This window comes from Canis lupus, chromosome 7, assembly GCF_003254725.2.
Source record: "Canis lupus dingo isolate Sandy chromosome 7, ASM325472v2, whole genome shotgun sequence".
Lineage (NCBI taxonomy): Eukaryota > Metazoa > Chordata > Mammalia > Carnivora > Canidae > Canis > Canis lupus.
The window spans coordinates 8494722-8514288 of NC_064249.1; the positions used below are offsets into that span (position 1 = coordinate 8494722).

General features: G+C 39.4%; 2 long non-coding RNA genes across 4 annotated transcripts in view; one reads left to right on the plus strand and one right to left on the minus strand.

Annotated features, from left to right (window-relative positions):
- Positions 1–13171, minus strand: part of LOC112648358 (uncharacterized) — a 28566-nt gene extending 15395 nt beyond the window's left edge. For both annotated transcript variants that reach the window (XR_004817563.2, XR_003128949.3), the window contains exons 1-3: positions 12920–13171; positions 3979–4032; positions 2698–2998 (exon numbers count right to left, since the gene is read on the minus strand). This is a non-coding gene — a long non-coding RNA (uncharacterized LOC112648358). The remainder of the gene's footprint in view (positions 1–2697; positions 2999–3978; positions 4033–12919) is intronic.
- Positions 842–15306, plus strand: LOC112648357 (uncharacterized). 2 transcript variants are annotated; one of them, XR_007411799.1, is made up of 3 exons: positions 842–6275; positions 13829–13921; positions 14188–15306. It is a non-coding gene; the product is annotated as an uncharacterized LOC112648357 (long non-coding RNA). The 2 variants fall into 2 exon arrangements; XR_003128947.3 differs by lacking the exon at positions 842–6275 and adding an exon at positions 12595–13485.
- The last annotated feature ends 4261 nt before the right edge of the window (positions 15307–19567 follow it).

Below are 19567 nucleotides of genomic sequence, written 5' to 3' on the forward strand. Positions count from 1 at the left end.
AACCTTCCCTTTCTCAGGATGAATACTTAATAATAGTGAAAAAAAGAGATACTGTCTCCATATTGTAAGGTTACCTGGAACGGATGGGTTACTTACTATCTTATAAATGCTAGAGCTGAAAGTAGTCCTATGGGCTTTTCTTTCAGGCTCATTAAAGAATAATTTCAGAATATATACAATGGAATCTGTCATCTTCAGTGTACAGTGAACGGTCCTGTGAGTTATGACACACTCACATAAGCACCACTACAATCAAGATACAGAGCAGCTCCTTCCTTTCAAAAGTGTCCTCATGTTTATTTTTTTTAAAGATTTTATTTATTCATTCATGGGAGACACAGAGAGAGAGGCAGAGACATAGGCAGAGGGAGAAACTGGCTTCCCATGGGGAGCCCCATGCGGGACCTAATCCCAGGACCCCGGGATCACCACCTGAGTCGAAGGCAGATGCTCAACCACTGAGCCACCCCAGGTGCCCCCTCATGTTTCTTTATATTCAGTCTCTCCCCTACTTTCAAACCCCCTGTGCTACCAATCTTTTTTCTGTGGTTTTGCCTTCTTCAGAATGTCACATAAATGGAATTGTACGGTACTTAACCTTCGGAGTCTTCTTCTTTGGTTTTGTGTAATGCATTGGAGAGTTATCCATGCTGTTGTGTCTCTCACCGGTGTGTTCCTTTTTATTGCTGGGTAGTGTTCCATTGTGTGCATGTACTGGTTTCACTCACCAGCTGATGGGCATTCCCCCACATCCAGTGTTGACTAATTATAAATAAAATAACTATAAGCATTTATAATTTCTTGTATGTGAACATTAGTTTTTATTGCTTTTGGGTAAATACCTCGGGGGGGATTTCTGGATCATATACGATAACTATATGTTCAACTTTATTAGAAACCACCAAATGTGGATAGGCCTGGTGGCCTAGCAGTTTAGTGCCACCTTCAGCCCAGGGCTTGATCCTAGAGTCCCAGGATCGAGTCCCACGTCGGGTTCCCTGCATGGAGTCTGCTTCTCCCTCTGCCTGTGTCTCTGCCTCTCTCTCTCTCTCTCGTGTGTGTCTTTCATGAATAAATAAATAAAATCTTAAAAAAAAAAAGGAAACCACCAAATGTTTTTTAAAGGGTCTGTCATATTTTGCATTGCCACCAACAAGGTCAACTTGCTTTGTGTTCTTGCCAGCACTTGATATTAAAAGGTGTTTTGGGGGCACCTGGGTGGCTCAGTCAGTTGAGCGACCGACTCCTGGTTTCAGCTCAGGTCATGATCTCAGGGTCCTGAATTCGAGCCCCACAACAGGCTCTGTGCTGAGCATGGAGGCTGCTTGGGATTCTCTCTCCCTCCTCCCCTTCGGCCCCTCTCTGTATCCCCCCACACACCAAAAGAAAAAGGGTATTTCTGTTTTGCTTGTTAATGCTACCCATTCTAATAGATACATAGTGATAATGCGTTGTGATTCTAATTTGCATTTCCCTAAGGACTAATGTTGTTAAGCATCTTTTAATGTGTTTATTTGCCATCTGCATATGTTCTTTGATGTGATATCTTGATGCCTGTTCATATTTTTTGCCCATTTTTTAGGTTATTTATTTCTTTATTACTGAGGGTGTTTTTAGTTCTTTATATACATCATGTGGTCATGTGGTCACCATCCTTCAGAAGAAATGTGTTTTGTAAATATTTTATTCTAATCCTTGGCTTTCTCGCCATTCTCTTAACAGTGTTTTTGAAGAACAGAGGTATTCAGTTTTTGTTTGGTTTGGTTTTTGTAGGTTTCTTACATCTGGGTGTCCAACTGTTTAAGCACCATTTCTTGAAAAGACTGTCTTTTCTCCACTGAGTTGCCTTTCCACCTTCGTCAAATACCAATTGCCCGCATAAAAGCAGGTGTATTTTTGGACTCTCTGTTTGGTTCTATTGATCTGTATGTCCTTTCTTTCACCAAATAACACACTGTCTCAATCTATACTATAATCTTTTTTTTTTCTTTTTTAGTTTTTATTTAAATTCCAGTTGGTTAATATACAGTGTAATATTAGTTTCAGGTATAAAATTTAGTGACTCAACACTTCCATACATCATTCGGTGCTCATCACAGCATATGCCCTCCTTAATCTGGCTCACCCGAACTTCATAGTAAGTTTTGCAATCAAGTAGCATGAGTTCTCCAATGTTGTTCTTGTGTTAGACAGTAATGAGAAATAGGAGTACAATGGGGAACACATGAACAATCCGTAAACATTCAAATTTAAATTTTAAAACTTTGTGAAGGCCAATAATCGATGCCTGCAGGCTGAATTCAATCCGTGGGCCACCATTGTGTCTGGAGGGAGAAGTCTTTTTGGTGGATGACTTGTAGAGTACTAGCCCTTCTAGAAGTCTTCTTTAGCCTTCACGGTAAGCGGGACTTGATCTCAGCATCATATGCCAACTTAACCAAAATAGAAAGGAACTGTGTGGCACGAATAGCCTGGGCCCATTTTCAGTGAGGGCCTCAGGCACTCTGCAAAGCATCGGTAAAGAATGAAATCAGAGTTCCCTACAGTGAGAGTCCACCATCTCTCCAACTTTATGTCTCTCCCTAGCTTACTGATGGTTGAAATTCCTTTAATTGAGAGAAAAGTCTTTAAATCCACATTCAGAGATGCAAATAAAATACAAGTTGCTGTTTCTTAAAAAGTCAAACACAAACTTACCATATGAGCCAGTGATTCCACTCCCAGAGAAATGAAAGATTTGTCCACATAAAAATGAACACATGAATATCCATAGCAGCATGATTCACAAAAGCCAAGAAATGGACACAACTCCAAGTTTCCACCAACCAGTGAGGAGACAAACAAAATGGAGTACATCCACACAATGAAATACTGTTCATCAAGAAAAAAGGATGAATTTGACACATCTCAAAAATGTCACACGAAGCGAAGAAAGCTAGACACAGAAGATCACATCAGGTATGCTTTCATTTATATGAAGTATCTTGAAACATCAAATCTATAGAAACAGAAAGTAGATTAGTGGTTGTCTGAAGTTGAGGGTGTCTACAAGTCTATATTATATATAGATATGAGAGAATTTTAGAGGTGACAAAAATCTTCTAAAACTGGATTACAAGTATGGCTGCAGGGCTCCAAAATTTCTGAAAATTGGACACTTGAAATGGGCAAATTTTACAATATGTAGATTATATCTCAATGAAGCTAAAAAATATTTAAGTGCCTGACTGAGGTAACAGTTTAGTATGAATGAGGTTCAAGCACAGGTCTTCCTTTACTTACAATGGGGTTGTATCCCAATCAGCTCACCACGAGGTAAAAATATCAGTAGTGGAAAACACATCTAATACATCTAGCCTACTGAACATCTCAGCTCAGTCTAGCCTACCTTCAACGTGCTCAGGGCACTTACGTTAGCCTGCCCTTGGGCAAAATCATCTGACACAAAGCCTGTTGTATAATAAAGTGTTCACTCTCTCGTGTAATTTAATGAACCCCAAACACTGCCATACAGAACCGTTGTAAGTGTGTTGGTTGTTAACCCTTGGAATCATGAAGCTGACTGGGCGCCGTGGCTCACTGCTGCTGCCCAGCATCACACGAGAGGAATGTGCAGCCTAACACTAGCTGGGAAAAGAGCAAATTTCAAAACTTGACATATGGTTTCTACTGAATTCATATAGCCTGTACAATACCATAAAGTCGAAAAATCGTAGGTCAAACCAACCTAAGTCGGGCCTCTCTGTACACTGCAATTACTCAAACACTGAACTAATACAGATGGTTAATTACAGAGCTTACCCTCTTTGATTTGGGAGGAGGAGGAAGGTAGCAGAAAGGCTCTGAGTGAGGGGAGGAAAGAAGAAGAGGGCTGCCAGAGAGGCAGTTCTGGGGAAGGAGTAAGAGTGTGGACATCTACATCTTGACTCCTGTCCTGGCTCTACCACTCACTGACAAGCATCGTGGGCAAGGTATTACCTTCTTTAAATCTCCGTACTCCCTCCGTGAAATGCTGCCTCTTATAGGGGGCTACTGCAGAAAAAAAAACTCACAATGAGATAATCCGTGTAAAGTGCTTAGCAGAGTCCATTTGAAAAGCTTTAAATATTACCTATTATAATTATTAAAATAACATTTTGTGAACAGAAGACAAAATTGCAAGGTGCCACGAATTTGGTGATGGTATGCCTTATTTACTCTCTACTGGGAAGAGGTGGACCTTTGTCCTTTGTAAGGGGAAGTGCAAGCCTGGATAGCCTGTCTCCTTGCCCCATCTGTGGCTGCCCTGGGGTTTCTGTGACCTCACGGGCATGTGTCACCTTTAAGGAGGCACAGGAGTAGGGTTGCTGGGTCCTTTCTCAGGGATCTAGTAGTATCTCCACCCTAGTCTTCTACCTCCCGAATCTTCCTCCTTCTTCCACTCCATCCTTCACCCTTCATTTGTCTCCAGGCAAGGAGACACTGCTTTATTTCCCAGTCCCAGTTTATGCCAAACTTTATGTTCGGGTGTCCAAGCTTTGATTTTGATAAATGAAGAGAAGTCTTAATAATGTCTCAACCAAGTCTGGCTTTTAAGACTTTTCTCTCATTCAAGATGCAAAAACCAACCAACCAAACACAAAAACCTGACAGTCAGAACTGAGCAGTAAGTTTGTTTTTCTAGCTAGTATCTGCTCTCCCTCTAAAGCAATGAAATATTGACTCGGAGAATAAAGATATCACTCACTAAGCACACTTTTTTTTTTTAATTTTTTTTTATTTATTTATGATAGGCACACAGTGAGAGAGAGAGAGGCAGAGACACAGGCAGAGGGAGAAGCAGGCTCCATGCACCGGAAGCCCGACGTGGGATTCGATCCCGGGTCTCCAGGATCGCGCCCTGGGCCAAAGGCAGGCGCCAAACCGCTGTGCCACCCAGGGATCCCCACTAAGCACACTTTTAAGAGAAATTTAGAAGTATGTTGGTTTAAAGTTTTCGAAATTGCGTAAAGAAAAAGCCATTTTAAAGAAAAAGAATTAAGGAATTTAAAATTACTTGAGATTATTGGTAGAGTGAGGAGAAGCAGACCTCATACACTGTTTTTACATGTTGCTGGGGACTGTGTACATTTACCGCTGAGTGATTCTAAGGGTCCAAGTGGAGGTATGCTACCTTATGTAACCTGCTCCCCTCTGCTCATCTCTCTCTGACTCTTCCTCTCTTCCTCTGAAATCTGAGAGGAGTGACAATAAATAGAAATCTCCAAACATGGGAAATATTGAGAAGGAAATTAATGAGCCAATTTTCTTTTTTATAAATAATTTTTAAAATATTTTATCTAAATTCAATTTGCCAACATAACCCAGTGTCTTTTATAAATTATTTAAATAGCAAACTTATTTAGGTACATCAAGGGAGTAACTTTCTGTTTCCAACTATTATCTTCTGAGATTTGAAAGATTTAACTAGTCCATCCATATCAAGAAGCATGTTATCGTGAAATATATAAATTCTTTTTTATTTTGGCCATTCAGTGAATTTCTAATTTCCCATAAATGTTGATGCTTGAGGTCCTCAGTGTCTATATTCTATATTCATTCATATATATTCTATGTTCATATTTTGATTCAAGTCTTCTATTCTCAGTAGTAAGCTTTGCTTCTGGAAGATGTAGCACTTCCATCTAATTCAACCCCACAAGCCAAATGGGAGAAATGATTTCCTATCCCCTATCTCTTATAATAAAACCATAAGAAGCAAAAGAGATTGCTGATCAAACACAACACAGTGAACACATATGTACCTCTAGTTCCTTCCAGGGCCTCACAACATGAAATAGAGTTCCTAAAAGACACAAATCAGGAAATGCAAGGAGGAGAAAAGAGGAGACAGTGTAACCTGTTAGAATTTAGAAAGTGAATAGATGAGTGTAAAATCCTTCCTAGCTAAGAGAAACTAAAACTTTTAAACCAGCACAAAGCAAAGTAGGGTAACCCAGGAGCAAGACCATCAACTGTACAGAACCCCAGGGTAGCCTAGAAATTACGGGTGTTACAGACCTCAAAGAGCTGGTCAGGGAGACCTTACAAAGGAAGGATAGAGTAAATCTGTATAGGAAGTGGTTAGAACTCACAGATCCCCTCCTCCACCCCACAGAGTGACTACCTCTTCCCATCCCGGTGGAAGACTTGGGGGTTTGCTCTGGGAAGAAGCTCCATCAAGTGGCTCCGGACAAAGGATATCAGGAAGCCATGGGGAGGGATACACCCTAATGATCAAAGTCTACATATGAAAGGTGAGAATTTCATTGCTTTTCTGTAACTTGGCTCCCTAGAATCCTGGCATCCAGGCTGATTCACCCTCCCACACACACCCTCACCTCTGAACAGAAGACTGAAAGATTCTCCTCTGGGAAAATTGACCAACTCAAGAGCCTCCCATATACCGACTGCTGGGGGAACTTATAACATTGTCCAACCCTGCCACCCTGTAATGAAAGCCACCATTCCAGAGGCATCACCCCCACCCCACCATTCACAAGAAGGCTTCCATACAGTTTCTTAGTGCCTCGCTCTTAAATACACAATAGCAAAAATACATACGTACATACATACATACATTCATACATACATACACAACAGCAGAGAAAGACTATGGAATAGGGTTGCCTTAATCTTCCGGAAAAAAAAAAAAAAGAAAGGAAAGGAAAACCCAGATGGAAAATGAGAGAGAAAATTTAGAAAACTAGAAGACCGGTATAGAATATCCAACATCCATGCAATAGGAATTCCAGAAGGAATAAGTAGAGAAAATGAAGAGGAGGGTGCCATTATAGAAATAAATCAAAGAAAATATCCTAGAACTCAGTGACATGAGTTTCTAGAGTATTCCTAACACCTTGCCCATTCCGAGACACATCATGAAATTTCAGAATCCCGGTAATAAAAAGAAGATCCTGAAAACTTCCAATTTTTTTTAAATGTCATATACAACAGAATGGGAACCAGCACAACAGTAAACTTCTCAATAATAACAATGGAAAATAGAAATAAATGCAGCAGTATCAAAAATTCTGAAGGAAATTATTTTCAACCCAGAATTCTCTGCCTAACCAAGTGTTCAATCAAATAAGAGGATGGGGCGCCTGGGAGGCTCAGCAGTTGAGCATCTGCCTTTGGCTCAGGGCGCAATCCCGGAGTCCCGGGATCAAGTCCCACATCAGGATCCTTGTATGGAGCCTGCTTCTCCCTCTGCCTGTGTCTCTGCCTCTCTCTCTCTCACTGTCTCTCATGAATAAATAAATAAAATATTTTTAAAAAATAAGAGGATAAACAAATTTTCAGATATGTAAAGTATATAGTCAGATGCAGGGAAAGTTTAATATGACAAATTATTAATTAGTAGAAGATGCTTAACATGGTAAAAGAGAACCCGAAAGTATACAGGAATACTAAGTGTAGGGAGCAGTTGCTTCTGGGGCAAGTACCCCAAGACAAGGAAGGAATAAACTTGGAAAAGCCTCCTCTCCCAAAGGCTGAAGTCCAGATCTCCTCATAGAAAGCACAGCTAAAGCCTGTGTCCTCTTCTGGTGGAGAAGTTCACTAGGGTGCCATGGGCCAAAGCTGGTCCATGGGAAACTGCCCACTGGGGTGCGGCACACTGACGCCAATGTGTAGGATGCCACCCACAGGAGTGAGGTGGAGCTGGCTTAGTAGGAGTCACGGGAAGATGAACTGGAGACACTTGCTACCTACCTGCTGGAGGTGAGAGGAGAAACTTGCTGGAGGGCAAGTGTCCCTGAGTTCCCTACACATTTGTTGGCAGCTCCCCATGGGAGCCAGGAAGAAAAGCCCCTTTGCTCTGCCTTCAATGTCTTTCCAGAGTCTTCCATTGATGAAACTTAACACTGCTCCAGCTGGCAAAGGAAAAGTATTTATAAGGTCCAGCTCTGGGACCCTAAAAGTGGGACAATAGAGCTGACAGTCCATAACTGACAATTGGCACACAATGCCTTAGAAAATGTCCCCCCCCCCGCCCATGTGTCTTTTCTTGGGAAGCTACTTAAAAATGTAATCCACCAAAAGAAAGGAAGTTTGAAAGAAAAATAGATGAGATCTAAGAAACAAGAGATAAGGGATTGACCACAAGAATGAGGCAAATTGAACCCCAAGACGATAATGGAAGACCCTGAATGACAGCTGGAGGCAGTAAGTGTAGGGAGCAACCAGGGTCTCTGATTGGATCAGAAAATGGAGGGCTCCAGGAAGGATGCCTGGAGAAAGAAGGTGTATGGGCGAGAGGTAGAAGGTTAGGTGGGAGATGGGGGCGGGAGACATGAGGAGGAGAAGGAAGAATAATTGAAAGGAGATTTATACTCCGGCAGTGAGTTTGCAAGAGCATGAACAATAGATGCGTAGAAAAGTAAGGAGAAAAAAACAACAGGCAATTATCAATCCAAGAGGGTAAAAAAAAAAAACTTCACAAAAAGGGATATGTAGTCATAGTTCACTACATGGAGAGTTGTGGAAAGTATTTACCTACTTAAGAATCTGAATTCAACTAGCCAAAAATCATGATATATTAAGAAGATGAGCTGAGGGGCAGCCCGGGTGGCTCAGCAGTTTAGCGCCGCCTTCAGCCCAGGGCCTGATCCTGGAGACTCAGGATCGAGTCCCACGTCGGACTCCCTGCATGGAGCCTGCTTCTCCCTCTGCCTGTGTCTCTGCCCTTTTCTCTCTCTCTCTCTCCCTGTTTCTCATGAATAAATAAATAAAATCTTAAAAAAAAAAAAAATAAATAAATAAATAAATAAAATCTTAAAAAGAAAAAAAAGATGAGGTGAAAAGAGGGAAGACTAAGGGGACCCATGAGAGAACCAAACCCTCACCTTACATGGTGGGAAGTCAAGAACAGATACAACTAAAATGAAAAATAGAAGGAATGAACATTCAAAAATGGTGTTTAGAAATATGAAGGGAAGTACCAAAAGAAAGACCTAGAAATGTCTTTAGTAGTTGTTTCTAGGTAGTAATAATTGGAGATGGGTAGAAGTGGGATAGAAATCATTGGTTTTAGTTATAAGCCTTATAGAACTTTGACTTTTTTAACTATACTAATATACATAGTATATTAGTACTAAAAAGTGAAGGAAGGGGCACCTGAGTGGCTCAGTGGGGTAAGCATCTGACTCTTGATCTCAGCTCAGGTCTTGATCTCAGGAAAATAAGTTAGTAAAGGGAAAGTTCTTTCTAAAATTTGATCTTCAACAACAACAACAAAAAAAAATCAAAAAAATAAATAAATAAAAATAAAAAAAATAAAATTTGATCTGGAACCTCAGTCTGGCTTAACCATATTCCCTCAATTTATTTCAATTAAAGGCTGGTCCTTATATCTATCTTCCTGCTTTGGACATACTCTCAGCAACACTAAGTCCTTAGGCAGTAGGGATGCCTTCCTCAAACTGCGTGATAAACAAAATCAATGTGTTCCAGAGAGAATGACAAACTATAGGATAAGCGTGACTGTCTTTACAGTAGAAAGTCAGATTTACCCCTGGGTAACTCATGTAAAGCTTCTTTTTTAGATAAAATCCCAGGAGACCGTTAAGAGATCCTTCAGAATAAAAATTAAAAACTGCTGCCGAAAGTTACTCTAATGATGGGTAGAAGTCTGTATTAATTTAGCTGCTGAGTTATATACATGGTTATACTGTCATCAGAGCTTTGCCCATATGTCTCCTCAAGAAGTGCATACCCTCCTAGCCCTTCTCAAGTATGTTACCTTTTAGTTCAGGGTTTCAAATATATATTGAACACTTGGTGTGTGTTATGAGTTGAATTGTGTCCCCCCCCCCTCCCAAATTCATATGTTAAATCACTAACCCCAGTATCTCAGACTGTGACCTAATTTGGAAATAGGCTCATTACAGATATAATTCGTTAAGATGAAATTATTAGGGTGGGCCACCATCCAATATAATTAATGTCCTTATAAAAAGAGGAAATATGGTTGTAGAGACACCCACACAGGCAAAATGTTTTGTGAAAATGAAGGCAGAGATCCAGGTGATGTTTCAACAAACCAAGAAATGCTAATGATTACTAACCAACCACCAGAAGCTAAAGGCTTGGTATGGATCAGATTCTCTCTCACAGCCCTCAGAAGGAACAAACCCTGCCAACACCTTGATCTCGGACATCTGGCCTCCAGAACTGTGAGAAAATTAATTTCTGTTGTTTGAGCCACCCAGTTGGTGGAACTTTGTTATGGCGGCCTTGGCAAACTATCACGGTGTGTAATGTGCTTTATCTATTAAGTGATGGTCTATTGCCCAGATGATTTTCTTTTTGTTGGAAGTATTTTCCTGCAAGTCAATATAGTAGATCTTCTCAAAGTAATTGTATCCTCAATCAAATTAAACCCATACATTTGTATTGGTATGAAAAGTTGTGGGAAGAGATAGCAGGGAAAGAAAATGCAATTACCAATTTCTTTAGACTGAATGAACTTACTTTTATAGCAGAGGGTGGAAAGGATCAGACTCACTAAGATTTTCCAGTTGAATTCCTTATTTGATCTTCTAACTAATTCAAGTCCTTTCAGTTTACAGTTTGGTTTGTAAGCTTCCCTGAAAGCATGACTGCCCATTGTTATGTATAGATTGCTTAGGATCTAGACACCGTATAGCAAGGGTAAGCCTGCCTTTTCACTGAAAATGTCCTCTACTTGCAAACTGCTGAGGGTCTAACTAGACAACACTGTCCTCAGACATGTGTGTTATACAGAAGTCCAAGTGCTTTAGGGTCTGTGGATACAAATGGAATTGAAAATGTCTACCCAGCACAGAAGAAATCTCTAATCAATGATATGCACATGTCCTGGTGCACAACCATCAATGTCTCTTAGAACACATGAGCTATCTCAGTGTGCACATTTGGAGTAACATCACTAGAATAGGGGTCTGAAAGTAATTCTACTCCTCTTAATATTAAGAACTTTATTGTTGGCATTTGAGTCTATACATTGAAAATAGAGTTGAGAATTGTGATAGAGCTATGCTGATAATTCAAGTTAAAACACATTTTCTTTGATTATCTGGATGTTGCAAGCAAATGTAGGAACCTATTAGCATGAATTATTATCCAGAGAATTGACTCAATTTTCCATTTCCTTTTGCTCATGTAAGCATGGTCTAAATCATTGAGTGAGAAATATTCCTAGCAATTAACTACATTTAAAACCCTGGTAAAAAAAAAAAAAGTCATTTTTATCTAATGGCCAAAACATAACAATAGCACTGATTCCTTACAGTTCCATGGTTTTGCAATTTACGGGCATTCCCCTATGTGTTATCTGATTTGATCTGCTCTGACTTTTTTTTTTAAGGTACACAAGAGTGAGAAAAATGAGGAAACTAGAGGTCAAGAGATTCTATGGAGATTACACAATTCAGGATTCATGAGTCCCAGTTCAGTATTCTTTCCACTACATCAAAGATTCTTAATCTTTTTTACACCATGAGCCTCTTTGGGAGTCTGAGAAGCTTTTGCACCCTTTCTCAGAAAAAATGTTTTTAATTGTATTTTAAAAGCTCCATAGGATTACAGAGAAAACCAATTATATTAAAATACAATTATCAAAATATTTTTAAATGTTTGCTACAGTAATACATGTACTTCTTTATTAATGCATTAAATATCAAGATACAGTAGCAAATCTAATAACGACTATAATTTCAAATTAGTCATGAGTGTAAATGATATTTTGCGATATCTACAGCAACTGTAATGTGATGTGCAAACATCTGTGATTTCTATTGGTGATATTGCAGTGGGTACAGCTACATATAAGACATTGGGAGTTTCCAATAAAAAGTAAACCAAATAGGATGTGGCATTAGAGTTTCAGATTGAAATAATTATTTGATCAATTTTTGGAGTGATTCAGGAATGCTTCCTAGGTTCTGAAGAACTAAACAAAGGCATTGGAATAGCTCAATAGTGAACTGGGTACAGGATTACATCATTGAAAGGTCTGGAACATGAGTGGAATTATATGTATCCTAGAGCCAGTAAAGCTCCGTAAGTATATGTTGCAATGGCATTTAGTTACTCAAGGTCATCAGAAACTCAGTAGACCCTTCAAAAGCTGATAATAAAAATCCAGAGATCAACAGGAAGCAAAACTACATCAATTTGAGGAAAAGCTATCCATCTCAATTGTTGGGTTAGGTTTTCAATACAGGGACACACATTCTACTTCTAGTCATCCCATTGGTTCTCTCAAAAATCTTGGCCAATTAGTGTGTGTGTGTGTGTGTGTGTGTGTGTAAGCAAATACTTTTATAAACTTTATTTTTTAGAACAGTTTAATTAATTAATTAGTAGCCTCCACACCCAGCATGGAGCCCAGCTCAGGGCCTGAATTCATGACCCTGAGATCAAGACCTGAACTAAGATCAAGACTTGGACACTTAACTGACTGAGCCATTCAGCCACCCCTAGACAGTGTTAGATTTGATTCCCCTATTATTATCTTACTTTAGTATAGTACCTTTGTTACTATTAATGAACTAATTCGGATACATGATACTTAACTAGAGTTCATTCTTTATTAACATTTCCTTAGTTTCCACTTAATGTCCCTTTTCTGTTTCAGGACACCACATTACATTTAGCCACCCTGTCTCCATAGGCTCCTCTTGACTGACAGTTTCTCAGGCTTTCCTTGTTTTTGATGACCTTGACAGTTTTAAGGAGTACTGGCGTGGTATTTTGTATAATTTGTCACTTAATTGGGATTTTTCTGATGTTTAACTCACAATTAGACTGAAGTTATGGGTTTTGGGGAGGAAGATCACAGAGGTAAAGTGCTATCTTCAATACACTGGATCAATAGTACATGCTATCAACATGACTTATTACTGTTGATGCTGACCTTCAGCACTTGCCTGAAGTAGTGTTTGCCAGGTTACTCCATGGTAAAGTTATCCTTTTTTCTTCCTGCCAATTCACTTTTCACATTTCTGTAATTAATTACCAAAGAGAAGTAATTCCCATAAAGCATGGTAATAGAGAAGGCCTAGAAAAGATTTGGGGAGATTAGCTAGTCCAGACTCTGGTTCCTGTATCCAAGCCTGCACAGATGGATTTCTGGCTGGCCTACTTTTAAAGATAAAAAAGGAAGAGAATTCCACAGTGAAAGAATTCTAAACTCTTGACAATTGATGTTCCATGGCTCAATCTACAAATACATAGAATGTCCTAACCATGTGCAAGTTGCTTAGATGCGTGCATAGCTCCAAGGCATTTATACCATCTTAAATCATTTCTGGAACAATACGTTGTATACATAAATAAATATACAAGTGGAAAGACAAATGACCAAGTGAGATGCAAGGCATAAGGCACAGTGGAAGTCAGTCTGAAAAAATTGTAGTGTTTATGAACATAGGATTTGGATTCAAACAATCTAAGTTGACATTCCAGGTCTATCCAATTGAGGTATGCAACTTTAGACACTCCAGTTAGCTTGTCCAAGCCTCAGTCCCCTTCACTGTAAAATGGAGATAGTCATGCCCACTATTAAAAGTGGTATCAATCAAATAACCTTTAGAAAGCATCTGGCATATAGTAGGCCCTCAGGTCATGTAGCTGTTGTTGCTGGATAGGGAATAATTACACAATCCTGCTTCAGAGTCTCTGTAAATTAAATAAGATCTGTTTTAGATAGGTGTTGGCCTCTGCTAAAACTGAATTTAAGCAACACACACTGCATTCTTCGTTTGCTTTCCACTTCCCACCTTCGTCCACTTCATTTTCCTTCTCTTGTTTGTTTGCTTTTCAGATTTCATTACCTCCTTTCTGTTTCCTTAGACTCTCAGTGCCTTCATATCATTACCTACTGCATTTCTGAAGCAACAGAGCTTCTTACTAACTGGTAAGTACTCCTTTTCCCACAGGTAGTCAGAGAGAGACAGAGCACTGGCAAGAGGGGGGAAATGTTGCCATGAGTGGGACTTGGATTCCTACATTTGTTTGTTTTGTTTTAAGTGGTTGCTTTGCTGATCCTATTACTGTAAAGGGTAATGATATTTGGGAATAAAAGTCTATGAATAAGTAATGATAATAGAAGTAAGAACCAGAACTGTGGGGTATAAAGCTTGTGTTAAAAATAGTCTGTCATTTTCAATTCTGCCTACTAAGCCTTTTCCTAGACTGAAAGACACAGATAGAGCTCCAGCGAGAGAAGCAGACAGCATGGGAGCTGTTCCACAACCAACGGGAAACCACGCTCCAGAGCAAACCGCCTTCTCTGTTGTGGTCAAACTCTATCTCCACCACTACCACTGGGTTCCTCTGATACAGGCAACAAAACTTTTGTTTTCGAGGCCAAGTAACCAGAGTAATGAATGTAAAATGTATTGATTTAAGAATGGAAACTACCAAATGAGGGATTGCTTTGGGAACTTTATATTTCTTGAGACACAGTTATTCCTCCACAGAGCCTCCATTGTTGTGTATATGGCTATAACAGGCAGGCCACCCAGGGATCCAATTAGAGCACAGAAATGAGCAAAGGCTGAACCATAAGGAAATATGAGAAGAGACTGTGTGGCTCCAGATGAGGATTCAAATCCTAGCAGCTGAGACATCATTCATTTCATTATCTAGAAGCCTGGTCAAACTGAAGTCCTCACACCTCAGCACAAATGGCTGCCAAACCCTGGTTCTAGGAAACTAAGAGAAAACGGACAACTATGCAGGCAAGGGCTCTGTGCTCAAAACACCCAGCCATGGGTCCAAGAAGACCAGATCCTTGGACTGCAAGCCAAGACATCACAACCAACGTGAGCAATTGCTCTGGTGCCAGTCGTGGCCTCAGATGTATTGTTTTAATGGCTAAGGTCACAGGCTAAGGCACACACCAGGTTCTGCTATTGAACACAGACGCCACCACCCCTCCTGCCTCCCCTCATCAAACACCAGGAGTCTGTTAGGGCAGAACTGCACAAATGGGAAACACCCATCAAATGCAGCAGGAATATTAACTTCACTAGGAAGCCTTTATATGCCATTACTTTAGAAAGGATTCCTTGTTAGTCCTACCATTAAACAATTAAATTGTCAGAGATGAATTCTGTGCATGTGTGTGCAGAGCGTGCGTGTGTGTGCAGGATGTGTAATTTCCCACTCAGGTGATGTCTGCAGCAGATCTCTCTCTCTGTGTCTCTCTCTCTCGCTCTGTCCCCCTCTCTCTCCACCCCAATTGTATGCTTTCCCCCTTACATTGCTGAAAATAAATACGTCTTCCTAATGGCATGAGCAATTTTTGTTATGAACTTTGATGTGCCTACACATTTTATACCCCTCAGAAGATAGAAATACAAAATGAAGGGCTCCAAGATGATTTTGTCTTCAAGTATCCCCCTGCTAGAACATGATTCCTTATTCCCCTTTCCTGAGACAGGTTACTGACACAGTCTGTTTATTCTATTAGCATTGTATACACGGGCGGTATATGAATAGCTCTAAATCAAATCAAGGCTAATGCCTACAAATGGGAAGAATGATCATCACGTGCTACATCTCCCTTATATTTTCCTCCTAATTAGAGCTTTATGTCTTCATAACACTGACTTGCTTATCCTAGGTCTCTATTTATAAAATGTTTGACCTATAAAAATCAAACATATTTATGAAAAGTACACACATTTCACTTACACCCAGTATTGATTTGCTGATAGTATAGAGACAGCATACTATCTAAATTGAACAGTATTTAATAAATATAATTAGGATCACACTTAAATCTCTGTAATTTTTATGTAGTTTAAGTTTTTACTTACTTAGATTATTATTGCCTCTGTCAGCTACCAAAGCCCTTCTTTAAGGCTTTAATCTTCTAAAAACACAAAAAAAGCAAAAATGGAATATTTATATACTAAGGTGAAAACAATTCTGGAAATTGTACATATAGAAGGCAAAGGATGAGCCCAAGAAAATACTGCCGATACCTATAAATCTTCCAGCTCTGGAAAGAACCATGTTAGATTAATTGTCCATGTGCTAATGCAACTATTAGTCACTTGATAAATGCTTTTTGGGATGATGCCATAGTATCATAAGTATATCCTGCTCTTCTAACCTCATAAAATGTTCAGCTTACCTGTTTTATAACAATACAGGCAAGTACAAGTAAGGCAAATAGGGAGTGAAAGAGAATTTAAAATCAAATTACAAGTAGCTCTAGTTTCTTCACACACAGTCCCTCTTTGGGGTCTCATTCTCCTTGCCTTGTGTCTTTTTGAACAGGACGACAGATTTATGAATTTTGGAGCCTACTCCATGTTGGGCATAGAGATTGCTTTAAAAAACATTTAAAAAATAAAATAAAAATAAATAGGCTTAAGATTAGCTGAGATACACTCTGCTTTCTAGGTCTGTAATCTCCTATACAACCCTGCATAGCCTCTCTGTGGCTTCACCAAAATCTGTCTTCAGGTTTTAGATGAAACACTACCTCTCTTTACTCAGTAAGTCATACTTCTGATCTAGTGCTCTGGCACAATGTGAACCTATGTGTTTAGGTTTGGGGTCAAGAAAAACTGTACAGGCCCTTTCTCCCAAAGAAAGGAAATGGGTGGGAAAAATCTCTTTGGAAGAAAAGGAAAATTGAACAAAAACAGGTGATATTATCCCTAGAAAATATTCACATCATCATTTTTCTTTATTTATTATCTCAGTTTATTTTGTAAAAAGTTTAAACCCATCCCCCAACACATATGCGCACACACACACCCTAAACACACTTTGACCATCTCCTGCTCAGATAGAGGGCTCTCTCCTCCTCCTCTCTGCTTATCCAACTCCTACCCAATTTTATACCAAACTTATGGGTCATCTTTTCTCTGAAGACTTGGGGTGAATGTTGGGGTTGATATACACACAATTAGCACATTCTTTTAGATAATACAGTACTAATCATTACAAGTATTTCAATAGAAATATTTTAATTGCAAAAATTACCAAGTATGTTAGAAAAACCTCTCTTTACAAATAATCAGTATGTTTACTGTAACCTGTTCCTACTTATCCACTAATATAGGTCCCCCAAAACAGTACCCTGAATTAAGGGACGATATATGTTGTATGATTTCCATTCGGAAATAATATTTATTGGCTTGTATTATATCTGAAACCATGTCATTAATTACTAATTACTTTGATTAAAGTTTGTGTGGCATTTAGGAGACTCCTATTAAAATTCAAATATCCCTAAGAGATATAAGACTCCAAGCTCATTATCAATGATTTATTTATTTTCAGGGATTATTTCAGGCTTTTCTGATGAATTACAAATCTCTTCCCACCTGTGATGGTGGATCCGTAGCACAGCATACAGACATGACTCTATTGTGTTGTCAGAATACTTAGGAGACACTGCTTGATACCCCAAACCTACTATTCCATCCCAAATCTATTCTTTCAAATTTAAGCCAAAAGGGTCCTTTATATCGTTAATACAAATATCACCCATACTAAGCCAAAATAATATTTTCAGCTCTGAATAAATGCATCTACCATGTTCTGCAAGGTGCTGACCTAAGCTCCTCACTCTTAAATGCTCTGTAAAGTCTCCAATTATCTCATTAAGTTCTAAGACTTCAACCTCAGTAGTTAGTTATTGGAATAATCCTAAATTTTTATCATTTGCTCTTAAACTCTGTCTTCATTTAGATCAGAACCTTAAGCTGGCTCAGACACCTCCATCTGTCTATTCCATGAATATCTCATTCTCAACATAACCAGAACCACTACATTATATTCCCTTCTAACTTGCCTCTTCTCGTTTGTTATGGGTTCACTTAAGCCACAGGGTGACTCAAGGAGGAACCTTAGAGTCAAATTTCACTCCTCCCTTCCCCACAACAAACCAAAGATTATATCCTAAAGATTCCAACTCTATAATATCTCTCACCTGTCTCCTTCCCATCAGGGGCCACCACTTTAATTACGAACTGGTATTTTCCCTCAGCTAAACTGCTGGAAGAGCTTCCCAACACTGCTCTCCACTGCACATTACACTTTCTAAAACTTGGCTTTGATCGTGTCTTTTCCCAGCTCAAAAACCTAATATTTTTCCCATTGTTTATTGAATTAAAATCAAACTCACCTTATTTTTCAATGTTTATTATCATATGGCTTCATCTACCTTCAACTTTCATATACTTTATCATTCTAGTAAAACTGGAATACTTGGGATCCCTGGGTGGCGCAGCGGTTTGGCGCCTGCCTTTGGCCCAGGGCGCGATCCTGGAGACCCGGGATCGAATCCCACGTCGGGCTCCCGGTGCATGGAGCCTGCTTCTCCTTCTGCCTATGTCTCTGCCTCTCTCTCTCTCTCTCTCTCTGTGTGACTATCATAAATAAATAAAAATTAAAAAAAAAAAAAAAACTGGAATACTTACCATTGGTTAAAGACGCCCTTTGCTTTCCAACCTATGTGTCTCAAATGAAACGCTTTTCATCTATTCCCCATGTCCACCCATTGAGAGCATATTTATCCTTCAAGGTCAACTTCAGATTTTAATTTCTTAAATAAGTCTTCTGGCTTCTGGTGGTTTGTCTCACCACTGAATTCCCATGTCCCACACTGAACTCCCATTCTACCAATTCCTGAATTACTAATTACTAATTGTTACTGCTTGTCTTTTGCTACTTATATTGATGACTCTAAAAGTCTAGGAACAGTGTCTTATTCATTTCTACTTCTCCTGCAGTGCCTAGCTCAATGCTTGTATATAAAATGCTCATAATTATTGAAGTGTTTCTGAGCAAGTTTTGAGGTAGGATTAGAAAGACAGTGGAGAAGTTCCTGGCTTCTGAAAGGGTGGCTTTGCCCTTTCTGTAACGTCAGAGGTGACGTTACAGGATCCTGGGGAGCAATCATTTACAACAATTTGTAATTTTAAGACCATAGCTTAGGACAATCATCTTGGCAATGAATGGAAATCTGCACTAGGGGAAAGGAGGGCTGGTCCAGAGCACCAGCATCCATTTGGATGAGATATGGTATTGAGGACCCTCAGGCAGGCAAGTTAGAGCAAAACCATTTGGGTGCTTAAAGATCTTGGAATGTCTTCAGGTCCTGGAGTACTGCAGGGCAGTTAAGAGACCAGAGAATTCTAGAAGACGTAAATGAGTTGGTGATAAAACAAACTGCATGCTTCACCATTCTACGTATTATAGACTAGAGTAGCCATGTTAGCCTTGTTTGGGTTTCTGTACATATGTGAAATTAACTTGTCAGTCAGTGATTGCTCAGTCGATCAGCATGTAATTATTGAATGTTTTCCATGTGCCAGACTTTGTGCTGGATACACAGGGCTGAATAAAAAAAGACAAAACCCCTACCTCTGTGAGGCTTAATTTTTAGTGGGAGGAGATAGTGATAAGTAGAATAAATGCATAAAATACAGAGCTTATTAGAAGGTGATAAATCTCGTGAACAAAAATGAAATAAGATATGGAGGTGACATGTTAGAATTTTAAGCAACAATTTTAAGGTTTTGTTAAGAAAGTG